The 15,799-nt window shown below is 42.1% G+C and overlaps 1 protein-coding gene across 3 annotated transcripts in view; it reads right to left on the bottom strand.

Moving 5' to 3' along the window:
* Positions 1 to 903: 903 nt before the first annotated feature.
* The window catches only part of LOC120522758 (small integral membrane protein 11A-like), a 37,483-nt gene continuing 22,587 nt past the window's right edge, over positions 904 to 15,799 (bottom strand). For 2 of the 3 annotated variants that reach the window (XR_005632518.1, XM_039743496.1), the window contains one exon: positions 904 to 1,161. The gene's annotated coding sequence lies outside the window, so the exon portion shown is untranslated. Of the gene's footprint in view, positions 1,162 to 1,430; positions 1,679 to 15,799 lie in introns of those variants that run through there. The other variant, XM_039743495.1, reaches the window with a different exon arrangement.

The raw sequence follows: 15,799 nt of genomic DNA, 5'->3' as shown, positions 1-15,799 counted from the left end.
ACTTTTTCTCACTTACTTCTCTGAATTAGGAAAGCATGGTTGGGATGAATGGTCTTTCCTTACCCAGTCAGGAGGCCATTGTAACGCGTGGACAGTTGAAGACTGCCTCCCAGGGCAACGATGTTCCCTAATTATGGCATCATCTGTCTGATTGAGGTCCCATTTGGATATTTGCAGCAGGGCATGGGAGTTGTAGTCCCTATGTCATCTTGTTGGGCTCCTTAGGTGCTAGGAGATGATCTGCCGTTGGAAGCCCCCAAGATCTGCACAGGTTCCGTCTGACCTGATTTTTGCTTTTGTCCATTGTTGGCGATGGACATGTAGGGGGACATGTAATTTTATGCCTTTTTTTAATATCATTCCAAGATATCCCGTATTTATTCATCCCGAAAGGTTCCACTTGAACTGAAGTTGCCACACTAGATCTACTCCTAGTCTTAGACAGGTGAGACGGGAATGGAGGAGAGTAAAGCTAACCCAGAGACAAGTGGAGGAGATATCCAAAACAGATCGGTGAAGGAGATGCCGAAAGGGTATTGTGGGGTGAAGAAGATGAGTGTAAAAGGTACATATGGAGAGAATGAAACAGTTTTTTGGACCTATAACTTGTGTTTGCAGAACTTGCCTCCTACAGGTGAAAGTGTTTTTATGGTTTTTTTTTTTTGATCTTTCTGGGTCCGATTATTTGACTCTCTTTTCAGGTTTTGATTCTTGGTTCATGGAGCTTTTGTCCTTGAAACCTTTTAGTTTCTGTTTGGATTTCACTTTGTTTATTTCATAAATCCAGTTATTTTTATAATGCTTTCACCCTATGACAGTGATGTCAGTCAAACAACCAGTCTGAGAATATGTGTTGCAATGCACTTTGCTATGAATTCAAATGAATGACAAAAGAGTCACAAACAGGAATGGGGCAGCCTCCCATGTACTTGAACCCGGATGCAAAATTGGTAAATTAATTGTACAGTAGTGTGCAGATTGGAGTCCAAAACAGAACTAACTGGATGAAGTAAAGATGGTGGTTTTAAAGCAAGGTGAAAGTGATGTCATCAAGCTTTGGACCAGAACCGGAAGTGATGTCCTCGGGACCAGAATTGAAGCCATCAGGGTCAAGACTGGAAGTGATGTCATCAGGGTCAGGCGAAATTTCCCGAAACTGGTCTGCAGTGGAAAGAGAGAAAGGATTAGTGCACTCTGCCACCCCCTGGTCTGGTGTGGAATTACCCTCATTTGAGCCCTTTAGCTGCCCTTGAGCCCTATAGTGGCCACTAGGGGGAGCACCAGCTCCCCAGCACCTGACACAACAGAGGCTCGGACACAAGTTCTGCAAGCACATGTGTGTCCTGTATACTGAAGGTCTTTTGGAGAACAGTCTTGTGTCACTATATAACGATATATAGTGATATAACAGATTTTCATGAGACATTGAGTAGTACAGATAATTTTTATATGAGACGGATAGGAAATGACATGGATAATTGACAATGGTGTTGAAATGGTGAGCCGGAGATGAAAAGATAGGATAAAGGAGGAAGTGAGGTAATCAGGAGTAAGCCGGATGTGAAGTCATCCAATGGAGTCGTATCTTCAGCTCCCGGACGAGGACTGTTTCTTAAAGTGATCGCTAATGGATTTTGTATGGAGTTTCGGAAGGTAAGTCTTCTAATCTTTGGTTTTCCTGGAGGGTAAGAGAGAGAGAGGCATTAGCTCTGAACGTCAAATCCCCCCGATTGTTGTATTCACGATGTGTATATATATATACGTGTATATATGAATTCCCATGAGACAGTGACTTTTACCATGAGATTCTTTCAAGTCACACCCTACTTACAACCGTTTTAAACAAGACCACGGTCACCACACCTCTTAGTCATGTGAATGCGTTTTGCAGACACACTTCCTGCGCTCTCAGCGCTCATAAATTTTATCAGGACAATAATTTTATACGTTCAAGATGACACAGTCAACGACTAAGCAAAGAAAGAGCAGCGCGTCGAAAAGAGACCCAAACACACTGGAGAGAAAAGAATGCAAAAAAGAACAACAATAATCTATGTGCAAATTCAGAAAATAAGGGAAGAAATAATCATCCCAGACCAAACTGAAAACCAAGCAGGTCCAAGAGAGGTCAGAAATAAAAGACAAAGAGTAGAAGACAAAGTAGAACACATTTTAACAGGCAACAAGAAAGGTAATGTATATATTCCGTGAATAACAGACACAAAAGGAGATCTTGAGATGCCATTCGTATTAAATGTTTCCCGTTAGAATAGCTTTTGCTATGACAATTAACAAATCACAGGGACAAACATTTGAAAAAGTCGCTTTATTTATTAGAGGTAGAAACAATATTCACTCATGGGCAGTTATACGTTGCGCTGTCATGATGCAAGTCCAAACGCAGAATCAAAATTCAATGCAATCTTGAAGAAAAGTTAATTCCAAATATTGTTTTTACTGAAGTTTTAAAGGAAAAGTGAAAATAATGAACTTGTAACAATTCTCATGAAAATAACAATCTCTCCTCCCCCATACACGATAGGTTATGGTGGGGAAGGACGCAAAGCACAAAATAAATAGATGAAAATGCTGCCCTGACTAAAGCACTGCCTATGGTGATCACCTCAATGCCAGCCCTAATATTTTTTAACATATTAAACAGGCACATTAAATCGTAAAAAGGACTGTGTTAACTTTCCCAGGCCTAATACCAACAAGTGTGTCCGGGCCATTTTAGAATATTTTTGCAAAATAAGAAATATATGATCTCTTTTCACAGTTGCTTTGCTTCACTCGATGACATATCATAGGCATGCTGGTGTACAGGGAACAAATGCTTTTCGTTTTGTCACTTTTCAGGAGACAGACAGCAGTTTTTCCAACGAGCTGTAAGGAGACCAACAAAGTTGTCCACGTCTGCCACCTTCTGTCTGCAGGGAGTGAATCGTGCCTGGTTGTTACGTAGTCTACATAAACTGAGAGAAAACCAAGTAAAGTAGCATTTAAGGTACTTAAATGTGCACACAATAAAGTGCATACATCATACTTAGCACTTTTGAACATAAGAACATGTGAAATGTGACAAACGTGTGGGAGCCATTCAGCCCATCAAGCTTGTTTGTGTAGGTAATAGCTAAACTGTCCCAGTATCTTATCCAGATTCTTCTCAAAGGTTTCCCAGGTTTCTTCTTCAACTCCATGTCTCGGTAGTTTGTTCCAGAGTCCCACAACTTTTTGTGTGAAGAAGTGCTTCCTGTCTTTAACTCACTTGTACATGTACAGTACATGATGCACCCTTAAACCGAAAGAATGTTGCTGGATTGGCTTTATCAATGCCTTTGAGGAATTTAAATACCTGGATTAGGTCCCCACACAGTCTCCTCTGCTCAAGACTAAAGAGGTTTAATTCTCCGAGTCTGTCACAGTAGGACTTGTCTTTAAGTCCTATGCATGATACACTTGGTTGCTCTCCTCTGCACAGCTTCAAGTGCTGCTGTGTCTTTCTTGTACTGTGTTGATCAGAACTGCTCACAATACTCCAGATGAGGTCTCACTTGTATATTATATAGTGTCAGAATAACATCCCTTGACTTAAATTTAACAGCTTATCTGATATAACCTCACATTTTTTTTGCCTTTTTAATCTCTTCTGCTCATTGCTTAGTCGATGAAAATGCTGTGTCAACATAAATCCCTTAATCCATTTCAGTGGTTGCTTTCTGTATGACATTTTGTATTTATAATCTCCCATCTTGTATTTATAACTGATACTCCTTTTGCCCCCGTGTAGCGCTTTACACTTTTCTACATTCAGCCCCTTTTTCCAGGTGGCGCCCAATCCTCCTCAGTGTCTGTCATCCCTCCAAATTTTCCCATCATCCATGAATGTGACAAGTTTACTAATGATACCAGAATCAATTTCATTAATATAGTCATATGAAAAAGTTAGGGAATCCCTCTCAGCCTGCATAATAATTGACTCTACTTTCAACAAAAAAAAAAAATAACAGTGGTATGTCTTTCATTTCCTAGGAACGACTGAGTACTGGGATGTTTTCCGAACAAAGATTTTTAGTGAAGCAGTATTTAGTTGTATGAAATTAAATCAAATGTGAACAATTGGCTATGCAAAAGTTTGGATCCCCGTGTAATTTTGCTGATTTGAATGCAAGTAACTGCTCAATACTGATAACTTGGTTGGATTAGTTCGTTAAGCCTTGAACCTCATAGACAAGTGTGTCCAATCATGAGTGGTAAAAGGTATTTAAGGTGGTCAATTGCAAGTTGTGCTTCCCTTTGACTCTCCTCTGAAGAGTGACAGCATGGGATCTTCAAAGTAACTCTCAAAAGATCTGAAAACAAAGATTGTTTAGTCTCCTGGTTTAGGGGAAGGCTACAAAAAGCGATTTCAGAGGTTTAAACTGTCAGTTTCAACTGTAAGGAATGGAATCAGTAAATGGAAGGCCACAGCCACAGTTGCTGTTAAACCCAGCAGGTTTGGCAGGCCAATACAAATACAGGAGCAGCATATGAGCAGGATTGTGAGAATGGTTACAGACAAGGCACAGATCACCTCCAAAGACCTCCAAGAACATCTTGCTGCAGATGGTGTATCTGTACATTATTCTAATATTCAGTGCAATTTGCACAAAGAACATCTGTATGGCAGGGTGATGAGAAAGAAGCCCTTTCTGCACTCACGTCACAAACAGACAAGCCAGATTCATTTTAGAACAAAGTGCTTTGGACTGATGAGACAAAAATTGAGTTATTTGGTCATAACAAAAAGTGCTTTGCATGGCGGAAGAAGAACACCGCATTCCAAGAAAAAACACCTGCTATCTACTGTCAAATTTGGTGGAGGTTCCATCATACTGTGGGGCTGCGTGGCTAGTTCAGGGACTGAGACCCTGTTAAAATTGAGGGTCGGAATGAATTCAACCCAATATCAACAAATTCTTCAACATAATGTTCAAGTATCAGTCACAAAGTTGAAGTTACACAGGGGTTGGATATTGAAACATGACAAGGACCCAAAACACGGTTTGAAATCTACAAAGGCATTCATGCAGAGGGAGAAGTACTGTACAATGTTCTGGAATGGCCGTCACAGTCCCATGACTTCAACATCATCGAAAATCTATGGGGTGATTTCAAGTAGGCTGTCCACGCTCGACAGCCATCAAATATAACTGCACTGGAAAGATTTTGTATGAAGAATGGTCAGAAATACCTCCATCCAGAATCCAGACACTCATCAAGGGCTACAGGAGGTATCTAGAGGTTGTTCTATTTGCAAAAGGAGGCTCAACTAAGTATTGATGTCATATCTCTGTTGGGGTGCCCAAATTTATTGACCTGTCTAATTTTGTGATGATGCATGTTGCATATTTTCTGTTAATCCAATAAACTTAATGTTACTGCTAAAATACTACTGTTTTCATAATGCTACTTTAAAAGCCCAGCCAATGATAAACAGAAATCCAAAGAATTAAGAGGGGTTCCTAAACTTTTTCATATGACTGTACATGTGAAAAAGGAATGAGGGTCCAAGGAGAGACCCCTGAGAGACTCCACTGATGCTCTCACTCCATTCTCCTGTTATCTCTTCTCTTTATCTCCAGCCGGTAAACCACCTAGAGATCCAGTTTTGTAGGTCATCTCTGCTGCCTGCACTTAATTGAGGTTTAATTTGTTTGTCACGCCAACAGGATTGCATTTGCCTACTTGAAGAAAGCAGCTATCGTTTCTAAATTCCTTTAATATGTTGTGTACAGATTGGTCAGAGTTGCTTCTCCCATCAAGTTTTCTTTTGTACATCTTGTGATGGTCAGCCACGGCCACTACCTGGCCAGGACGACAATAGAGTGGAAGGACCAGGGAAAAGGGCATTGGTGAGGCAATACCTCCTCCAGGACAATAGAGGGCAGTCCTCCTGGCCAGCTGTGGCAACACATATTCCCACGGGGCATGCTGGGAGCTGGAATTTGGTGCAGCACTGTTGGATTCCGTGAGGGCCACCGGGGGGAGCTGCAGAGCCCTATAAAGGACCTCCAGCACACCTGGGAGTGATTCCAGGTAATGCTGATGAGCCACCTGAAACATTCCCAGGACCTAAATAAGAGGCGCCACCTAACGCCATTTGGGGAGCCAGAGTTGGGAGGAAGAAGACAAAGCCTGAGGAGGAGTGGAGGGAGAAGGACTGTGTGGGAGAAGGGACTGTGTGTTGCGATGTTGGTGATTTGTGCACAGTGTGTTTAATTGTAAATGAACTAGGTGTTGTGTTGAACCTGTGTCCTACCTGTGTGTGTCCGGGTTAGGGGGGCTGTATGCTCCCTGGTGGCTCACAATCTCGATTATTGTGTTGGAAGAAAACATTTTGAGCCTCTTTTTGTGGATACACAAGGTTTATAAATCTGAATCCCTGGACAGAGTAGCAGCACTCACACTCACTTTCATGTTAGGGCAGTTTGGGACTAAAGATTACATGAATCAACACCTCTTTGTGGATGTGGGAGGAGAACTGGAGGAAAAAAGAAATCAAGCAGGCACAACGAGAACTGCAAACTCTATACAGACATGAGTAGGTTCAGAATTTGAATTTTTTTTTTTTAAAACTCAGCAAACTTTCCAAAGGGAAAACAGACTGGATCACGCAACCCCAAAATACTAATATAATAAAATCAACTGGGCTGATGGAGTGTCACTGGCAAGTAACCATAACTCTGTGTTCTCTCCAAAAGGAACACCTGCGTCTACCTGCACCTGTGTTTGTTGGTCAAAGCCATTGCGGCAGCAATTTATCTCTTTGGCCATTGTCTGTCAGCATGCAGGGCTGCGAGACCAAACTGAGATAGGACACAGTTAATCGACAAGACAAACATGGAGCACTATTTGTCCTTAACAGGCCAAGATAGAGCAAGACAAGTCAACAGAAACCCATTTGTGCTCGTCCAGCGCCAATGTTCTCTTTCAATTAAGCATAATATGCAGTGATGTCATGGATTGGATTATTTGAACAGCATGCTGAGCTGGTAAGGCTGGCACCTCTAATCATCACCGCCTCAGCTTTGAGAATAAGGGAAGTGGATTTCTCAGATATCCAGTTTGAAGCGTATCCTCTTTACTTATAAGCACAAAGTAGGTATCGGGACACACCGGGGGGTGGTGGGCTCTGTCTCCACTGAGCTGGGGGTACTCGACTGAATTTTGGACCACATCTAAATGGGCGAGTCGCTGCCAAGTGACATACTGACAACATATGGAGTTGTGCTTCTTTCCACAAATCAGCTCTCAGTTTGTGGAGGACCATAGGATGACTCGACTGAGACGAATGAGCATCTTGGAGGTCTAACTACACTAGCAGATCCAAACAACTACAAGTCAGTAAGCTTGACCTGCATACTGGCTAAATTAACAGAAGGATTATCATTACAGCACACCAAGAAAAAGTGCATACAGTAAGTGAGCAGGCCTGTAGATGGGGAGGCCGTGTTCCACTGCTGTGCTAGCAATCTACGAGAAAGCGACCAAAGTATACGATAAGAGAGAAGCGCATGACTTATGTATTTGGATTTCAGAAGGATTTTGATAAGAGAAGCTGGTGTGCAAGCTAAAAGGAGTGGACATTCAAGTCACAGTGAGTGGACCAAGGTACAGTAAATGTGGCTCAGACACAGGAACAAAGGCTTACTGTAAGGGGAGCTTCAGCGGAATAAGGAAATGCTGAGTCAGCAATGGGGCCACTGCTCTTTATAATCTATGAGGTACGTTCAAAAAGTTTCCGCACTTTATTTATTAAGAATTTCAAAAACAAGTTACATCACTTTTCTACATAGTCACCTTCCTTGGCGATGCAATTTTCTCAGCATCGTACCGACTTTTTAATGCCCAATTACTTTTCCTCCCGCCTTCACCGTTTCCAACAAAAATATAAAAGTGCAGAAACTTTTTGAATGTCCTTCATATAGAAGAAAATAAATATAAAAAGCTGGTTAAGTGTGCAGATGATACAAAGCTAGGTGGATTGGCAGATAATCTCCAAGCCACAGAATCATCACAGAGGGCCTTGGACAGCATACAGGCTTGTGGCTGATGAAAATTAAATGTCAGTAAATGTATAGTATTACACGTAGTAAGGACAAATGTTAGGTTTGAATACAGAGTGGGTGGTCTTGATACTGAGATGGGCTGTGATGGACCAGAACTGACTGACTATCTTATGCGTGTCATGATTAGACACAACACTCGTGACAACAGCACATACTGGGGTTACGTGTTCTTGGTTACAAGATTTGCCAAGCTGCTTCTCTTGCTGCAGTAAGCGACCAGCTAGAATCAGTAAAGACAGGCATTTGCACTCCATTCTCCTGTTATCTCTTCTCTTTATCTCCAGCCGGTAAACCACCTAGAGATCCAGTTTTGTAGGTCATCTCTGCTGCCTGCACTTAATTGAGGTTTAATTTGTTTGTCACGCCAACAGGATTGCATTTGCCTACTTGAAGAAAGCAGCTATCGTTTCTAAATTCCTTTAATATGTTGTGTACAGATTGGTCAGAGTTGCTTCTCCCATCAAGTTTTCTTTTGTACATCTTGTGATGGTCAGCCACGGCCACTACCTGGCCAGGACGACAATAGAGTGGAAGGACCAGGGAAAAGGGCATTGGTGAGGCAATACCTCCTCCAGGACAATAGAGGGCAGTCCTCCTGGCCAGCTGTGGCAACACATATTCCCACGGGGCATGCTGGGAGCTGGAATTTGGTGCAGCATTGTTGGATTCCGTGAGGGCCACCGGGGGGAGCTGCAGAGCCCTATAAAGGACCTCCAGCACACCTGGGAGTGATTCCAGGTAATGCTGATGAGCCACCTGAAACATTCCCAGGACCTAAATAAGAGGCGCCACCTAACGCCATTTGGGGAGCCAGAGTTGGGAGGAAGAAGACAAAGCCTGAGGAGGAGTGGAGGGAGAAGGACTGTGTGGGAGAAGGGACTGTGTGTTGCGATGTTGGTGATTTGTGCACAGTGTGTTTAATTGTAAATGAACTAGGTGTTGTGTTGAACCTGTGTCCTACCTGTGTGTGTCCGGGTTAGGGGGGCTGTATGCTCCCTGGTGGCTCACAATCTCGATTATTGTGTTGGAAGAAAACATTTTGAGCCTCTTTTTGTGGATACACAAGGTTTATAAATCTGAATCCCTGGACAGAGTAGCAGCACTCACACTCACTTTCATGTTAGGGCAGTTTGGGACTAAAGATTACATGAATCAACACCTCTTTGTGGATGTGGGAGGAGAACTGGAGGAAAAAAAAGAAATCAAGCAGGCACAACGAGAACTGCAAACTCTATACAGACATGAGTAGGTTCAGAATTTGAATTTTTTTTTTTTTTTTTTAAAACTCAGCAAACTTTCCAAAGGGAAAACAGACTGGATACGCAACCCCCAAAATACTAATATAATAAAAATCAACTGGGCTGATGGAGTGTCATTGGCAAGTAACCATAACTCTGTGTTCTCTCCAAAAGGAACACCTGCGTCTACCTGCACCTGTGTTTGTTGGTCAAAGCCATTGCGGCAGCAATTTATCTCTTTGGCCATTGTCTGTCAGCATGCAGGGCTGCGAGACCAAACTGAGATAGGACACAGTTAATCGACAAGACAAACATGGAGCACTATTTGTCCTTAACAGGCCAAGATAGAGCAAGACAAGTCAACAGAAACCCATTTGTGCTCGTCCAGCGCCAATGTTCTCTTTCAATTAAGCATAATATGCAGTGATGTCATGGATTGGATTATTTGAACAGCATGCTGAGCTGGTAAGGCTGGCACCTCTAATCATCACCGCCTCAGCTTTGAGAATAAGGGAAGTGGATTTCTCAGATATCCAGTTTGAAGCGTATCCTCTTTACTTATAAGCACAAAGTAGGTATCGGGACACACCGGGGGGTGGTGGGCTCTGTCTCCACTGAGCTGGGGGTACTCGACTGAATTTTGGACCACATCTAAATGGGCGAGTCGCTGCCAAGTGACATACTGACAACATATGGAGTTGTGCTTCTTTCCACAAATCAGCTCTCAGTTTGTGGAGGACCATAGGATGACTCGACTGAGACGAATGAGCATCTTGGAGGTCTAACTACACTAGCAGATCCAAACAACTACAAGTCAGTAAGCTTGACCTGCATACTGGCTAAATTAACAGAAGGATTATCATTACAGCACACCAAGAAAAAGTGCATACAGTAAGTGAGCAGGCCTGTAGATGGGGAGGCCGTGTTCCACTGCTGTGCTAGCAATCTACGAGAAAGCGACCAAAGTATACGATAAGAGAGAAGCGCATGACTTATGTATTTGGATTTCAGAAGGATTTTGATAAGAGAAGCTGGTGTGCAAGCTAAAAGGAGTGGACATTCAAGTCACAGTGAGTGGACCAAGGTACAGTAAATGTGGCTCAGACACAGGAACAAAGGCTTACTGTAAGGGGAGCTTCAGCGGAATAAGGAAATGCTGAGTCAGCAATGGGGCCACTGCTCTTTATAATCTATGAGGTAATGCTTCAAAAGTTTCCGCACTTTATTTATTAAGAATTTCAAAAACAAGTTACATCACTTTTCTACATAGTCACCTTCCTTGGCGATGCAATTTTCTCAGCATCGTACCGACTTTTTAATGCCCAATTACTTTTCCTCCCGCCTTCACCGTTTCCAACAAAAATATAAAAGTGCAGAAACTTTTTGAATGTCCTTCATATAGAAGAAAATAAATATAAAAAGCTGGTTAAGTGTGCAGATGATACAAAGCTAGGTGGATTGGCAGATAATCTCCAAGCCACAGAATCATCACAGAGGGCCTTGGACAGCATACAGGCTTGTGGCTGATGAAAATTAAATGTCAGTAAATGTATAGTATTACACGTAGTAAGGACAAATGTTAGGTTTGAATACAGAGTGGGTGGTCTTGATACTGAGATGGGCTGTGATGGACCAGAACTGACTGACTATCTTATGCGTGTCATGATTAGACACAACACTCGTGACAACAGCACATACTGGGGTTACGTGTTCTTGGTTACAAGATTTGCCAAGCTGCTTCTCTTGCTGCAGTAAGCGACCAGCTAGAATCAGTAAAGACAGGCATTTGAGGTCAGTGCAGGTCAAAAGTGTGAAAACAAGACGCATGTCCTGTCATGGGTAAAACATTGACTAATGGAAGAATTTAGAAGAAAGCTAAAGCATCCTCTCCTCCCATAGACGATGGCTTATTTTGGGGAAGGGTGCAATACAAAAAAATAAAGAGATGAAAATGCTGCCCTGCCTGAGGAAATCGCCTCCTTGCAAGACCTAATATTTTGTTATCGTATTAACCAGGCCTCATTAATTGCAAAAATGAATGTGTTAACTTTCCCAGGCCTAGTACCAACAAATGTGTTAAGGCCATTGTAGAATATTTTTGCAAAAAAAGCAATATTTGGTACCTTCTCATATTTGCTTTGCTTCACTCAATGAAGTATCAAAGGCATGCAAGTGCACAGGGGGCAATTGCTTTTCATTTGGTCACTTTTCAGGAGGCAGATGGCAGTTTTTCGATGAGCTGTAAGGGGAGCACCAAATTTGTCCACGTCTGCCGCCTTTCTTTCCGCAGGGAGTGAATCATGCCTGGGTTTTAGGTAGCATACATAAACTGAGAGAAAACCAAGTAAATAGCTTTTAAGATGCACACAATAAAGTGCATACGCCATACTCAGCACTTTTGAACATAATAAATGAGTGGAAGCCATTCAGTCCATCGGGCCTGTTTTTTTTTTTTTAGCTCATAGCTAAGCTTTCCTAATATCTCATCCAGATTCCTTTTAAATGTTTTCCAGGTTTCTGCTTCTACTCCACATCTCGGTAGTTTGTTCCAGAGTCCCACAACTCTTTGTGTAAAGAACTGCTTCCTGGCCTCAGTTATAAATGCAAACGTACGTGATTCACCATTAGTATTGCTGGATCTACTTTATCAATGAATTTGAGGATTTTAAATACCTGGTGTGGTGGACGGGACGCCCCGACCTTGTAAGGACCTGGGGAGAAAGGATTTTCAGGACCGTTTCTCCACCAGGTCCGACAGAGGGCAGCCCCCTTGGCTTCCGGCAGGGCCACAGGTCATGAGCATAGTAGCTCAGACTTGCTGGGGCCCGTGGCCATTGCCAGGGGGACACTTGGATGCTTGCAAGGCCCTATTTGGCAGCACTTCTGCCACACCTGGAAGTGCTGCCAGAAGAAGGTTGTTGAGTCAGGAATCATGCCTGGGTTTTAGGTAGCCTACATAAACTGACAGAAAACCAAGTAAGTAGCATTTAAGGTGCACTCAATAAAGTGCAAATGCCATACTCATAAGAAATGTGTCAAACGAGTGGGAGCCATTCAGTCCATCAAGCCCATTTGTGTATTTAAAAGCTAAGCTGTCCCAATATCTCATCCAGATTCTTCTTAAGCACAGGACTGGATTGGGCACAGGACCAGAAGACACCATGGGACCCCTGTTCTTTGATAAACCGATTGAGCACAGGACCAGAAGACACCATGGGACCGCTGTTCTTTGATAAACCGATTGACCAAAAAATGCAGCAGGACATAAACACCAGAGCAAAGGGACAGTTTAGGTTATCCCCCCCCAGCCCGCTGCCATTAAATTTAGAGGGTGCCAGGAAGACTGACCAGCTTACTGCGTAGCGCAAGGAGACACTCCACCTGAGCACTACACACGGTGGGTGTTACGCCTTCGTCGAGAAGTGCTGCTATCCATTCAGGTTGTTTTTTGGGGTCAATGTCACACCCTTATGTAATCGCTTTGCCTCAGCTTTAGGTAGATTTTAAGATGTAACACATTGACTGCTTAGTAAGCTAAATAAGTCTCACCAAATATGGAAAAGCCGAGTATGTCACATCTTTCAAGGTTTCAGTAAATTGAGAAAATGATGTTGCAGCTATAATTAACGATCTCTTGATTTAATTTTTCCTAAGCTTCACATACACAATATTGTTTTTTTATTTTTCTTTCGCGAATCAACACCACCTGCCATTTAAAATCGCGCAGTTGCAGCATTTAAATCACAAGATTGTAATACGACTTTTCATTGGTAGGCAGTCTTTCCTCATTGGTCAGTGGAGCTGCTAGGTTTTTGTCTTGCAGCATGTGAAGTACTGTGTACATGCTAGCTTCTTCTATCGTGCTATGACCAGAATGAAGAAATATTTGGCCATTACCTCTACCTTATAACATCAGGAAAGACCTGCAAACTCCAACAGCTAAAAAAACCTCAGTTTTGAAAACAATGGTCATTACAAGGTTTTTCCATTGCACGTGAGATAAGTAATGAACACAATTAGAAAAAATATAAAGAAATGTATCAGAAAGCAGCGCTTTTATTATCAACAGTAACTCAAAATGTAAAGAAACTGTTAATGAAGTTATTTTAATCAGCAGCACGACTTTTTATCTCCATGTGAATGAGAATCATAGAAGCATGGCAGCACGCAGAGTGCAGGCTCAGAAGCATATGTGCTGCAAATTTAACGTTTCTTTTTGCTGCCCAAGCTTGCCACACACAACACATTTCGTAGCTGTCAACTGTTGGCGCTCAGTGGGTAGCAGAATGTCCATGTAGTTCTGTCCTGATAGTCATGACAAGTCGGATGGATGCCTTGAGATGAAGAAACACCATGTCAGTGTCAATGCCTACAGGTTCCATGTCATCCAACTGATTGTCACTATCTCAATCACTGTCATTATCATCAAAATATTCATCTTGCAACAAATCTACTTAAAGAATTGGCAACTTTATACCTTTTTTGCAATGATGTAACTATGGACTGTCTATCTGTAACAGTATTTTCCGCAAGCTGTTGCCACTAAAACAATTCTATGGCTATCCACTAGATGGCAGCACTATAGCAGATAACGGAGTAAGCTGGCTGTGTCTGTAGTGGTCGTATACTGAGATACGACTTCTTTCGGATGTCACGTCTTGACAGGCTCAACGAGATAGGAGTTAACTTGTACATAGCGTTCAAAGTGTTAAAGACATTTATTGCTTGGACTTATGAGTGAATAAATAGTTGTACCTTCTTCCCTGTTTGATTACTAGATTACTTGAAAGTACCCCTGATGAGAAGGACCCAGGAGTGACTCATCACGGTTTGCATTCAGACAGTGCAGAGAGGCAATCGAGAAAGCTAAATGGGATGTTAGACTATATAGTGCCTTCTGCTGTATGGTGTACAAGGCTAGGAGTTTATACCTAAGCTATGTAACACACTGGTGAGGCCTCACCTGTAGTGCTGTGTGCAGTCTGTGTCTCCATATTACAAAAAAAGACATAACAGCACTAGAAAAACCCACAGGAGAACAAAAATGTAATTGAAAATGGTGCCGTGGTGACATTGTTGTAATAATAATGAAATTATTCTAAATACCACAAAAGTAAATTAGAATCACACGCAGACAACAGACACAAATCAAAATCACAACACTTGTGAAAGTATAAAAACACTAATTATAAAGAGGATTTTTGCACTAAGGTGGAACACTTACACTCACGCTGGCGCGCGAGGGAGACACACAGACACGCGCGCGAGGGAGACACACAGACACGCGCGCGAGGGAGACACACAGACACGCGCCAGCTGAGGGAGACACACAGACACGCGCGCGAGGGAGACACACACACACACACAGACACACACACGCAGAGAGACACACACACACACACACAGAGACACACACACACACACACACACACGCGCGCGAGAGAGACACACACACACACACACACACGCGCGCGAGAGAGACACACACACACACACACACGCGAGTGAGAGAGAGACAGCTGGAAGCATAAGGCCGAGAAGGCAGTTAAACAATGCACCGGGCTTGTTTTTAAAGAGACAGATCCAAGCATTGTTTTAACCTCGTATTTAACGAAGACTTTTTTCTATTGGATTTTAACCTCCACTTCACTTCGGTTTACAGCGATTGGTTCGTAGCATGCATTGCTGCAATGTTACTTTTCTTGGTGGTTTATTAAATTACGGATTTTTCAAATGTTCATTTTTTCTCTGTGCTTAAAGCTCATTAAAAAGAAGTGCTTTTAGCAAGCGGTTCGTAGCGCTATAGCGCGAACTCTTGCAGTGTTAGTTTTCTCTGTTGTTCAATGTTTTCTCAGTGTTATTCAATGTTTTCACATTTAGTTTACTATTACGCTATGCATTCTATGGTATATTTTAATTATATTTGTTCTTAAAAATCTTAAAAAAAATATATATTTACATACAGTTCGTACGGTCTGGAACGGATTAATTGTATTTACATACAATCCTATGGTAGAAATTACTTTGGTTTATGACCAGACTTTTGGAAAGAATTATGGTCATGAAAAGAGATTCCATTGTAATCTGTTTAATAATTAATGACTACATTCATTAATTAAAGAATTAAGTATAACTAATCAGTCAATTGAATTAAATACTTCAAATTCGCATTGTCTGATATTCACTTAGGGTCACTAATTCATGTAAAATGCACATCTTTGGGTTTTGAAGGGAAAATAATTACATATAACAATGCCACCAGTATGGAGGTCAGTGCTCCATCTAAAGACCCGAGCAAAGATTTTCAGTTACTTCACCCTGTGAGCACTGCTTAATATTATGCAAAACAATTATCTATTTATATGTAAAAAAAATTCCGATTTAAATATAATCACTTTCTCTAATGCAGAATTGCCCCAACCCCCTTCGAGCAGCTGACCCACGAGATAG

The sequence above is a fragment of the Polypterus senegalus genome, chromosome 2 (genome assembly GCF_016835505.1).
Source record: "Polypterus senegalus isolate Bchr_013 chromosome 2, ASM1683550v1, whole genome shotgun sequence".
In the NCBI taxonomy this organism is placed as follows: domain Eukaryota; kingdom Metazoa; phylum Chordata; class Cladistia; order Polypteriformes; family Polypteridae; genus Polypterus; species Polypterus senegalus.
The sequence above is the reverse complement of the archived record's forward strand: the minus strand, read 5'-3'. Positions and strand labels throughout refer to the sequence as shown.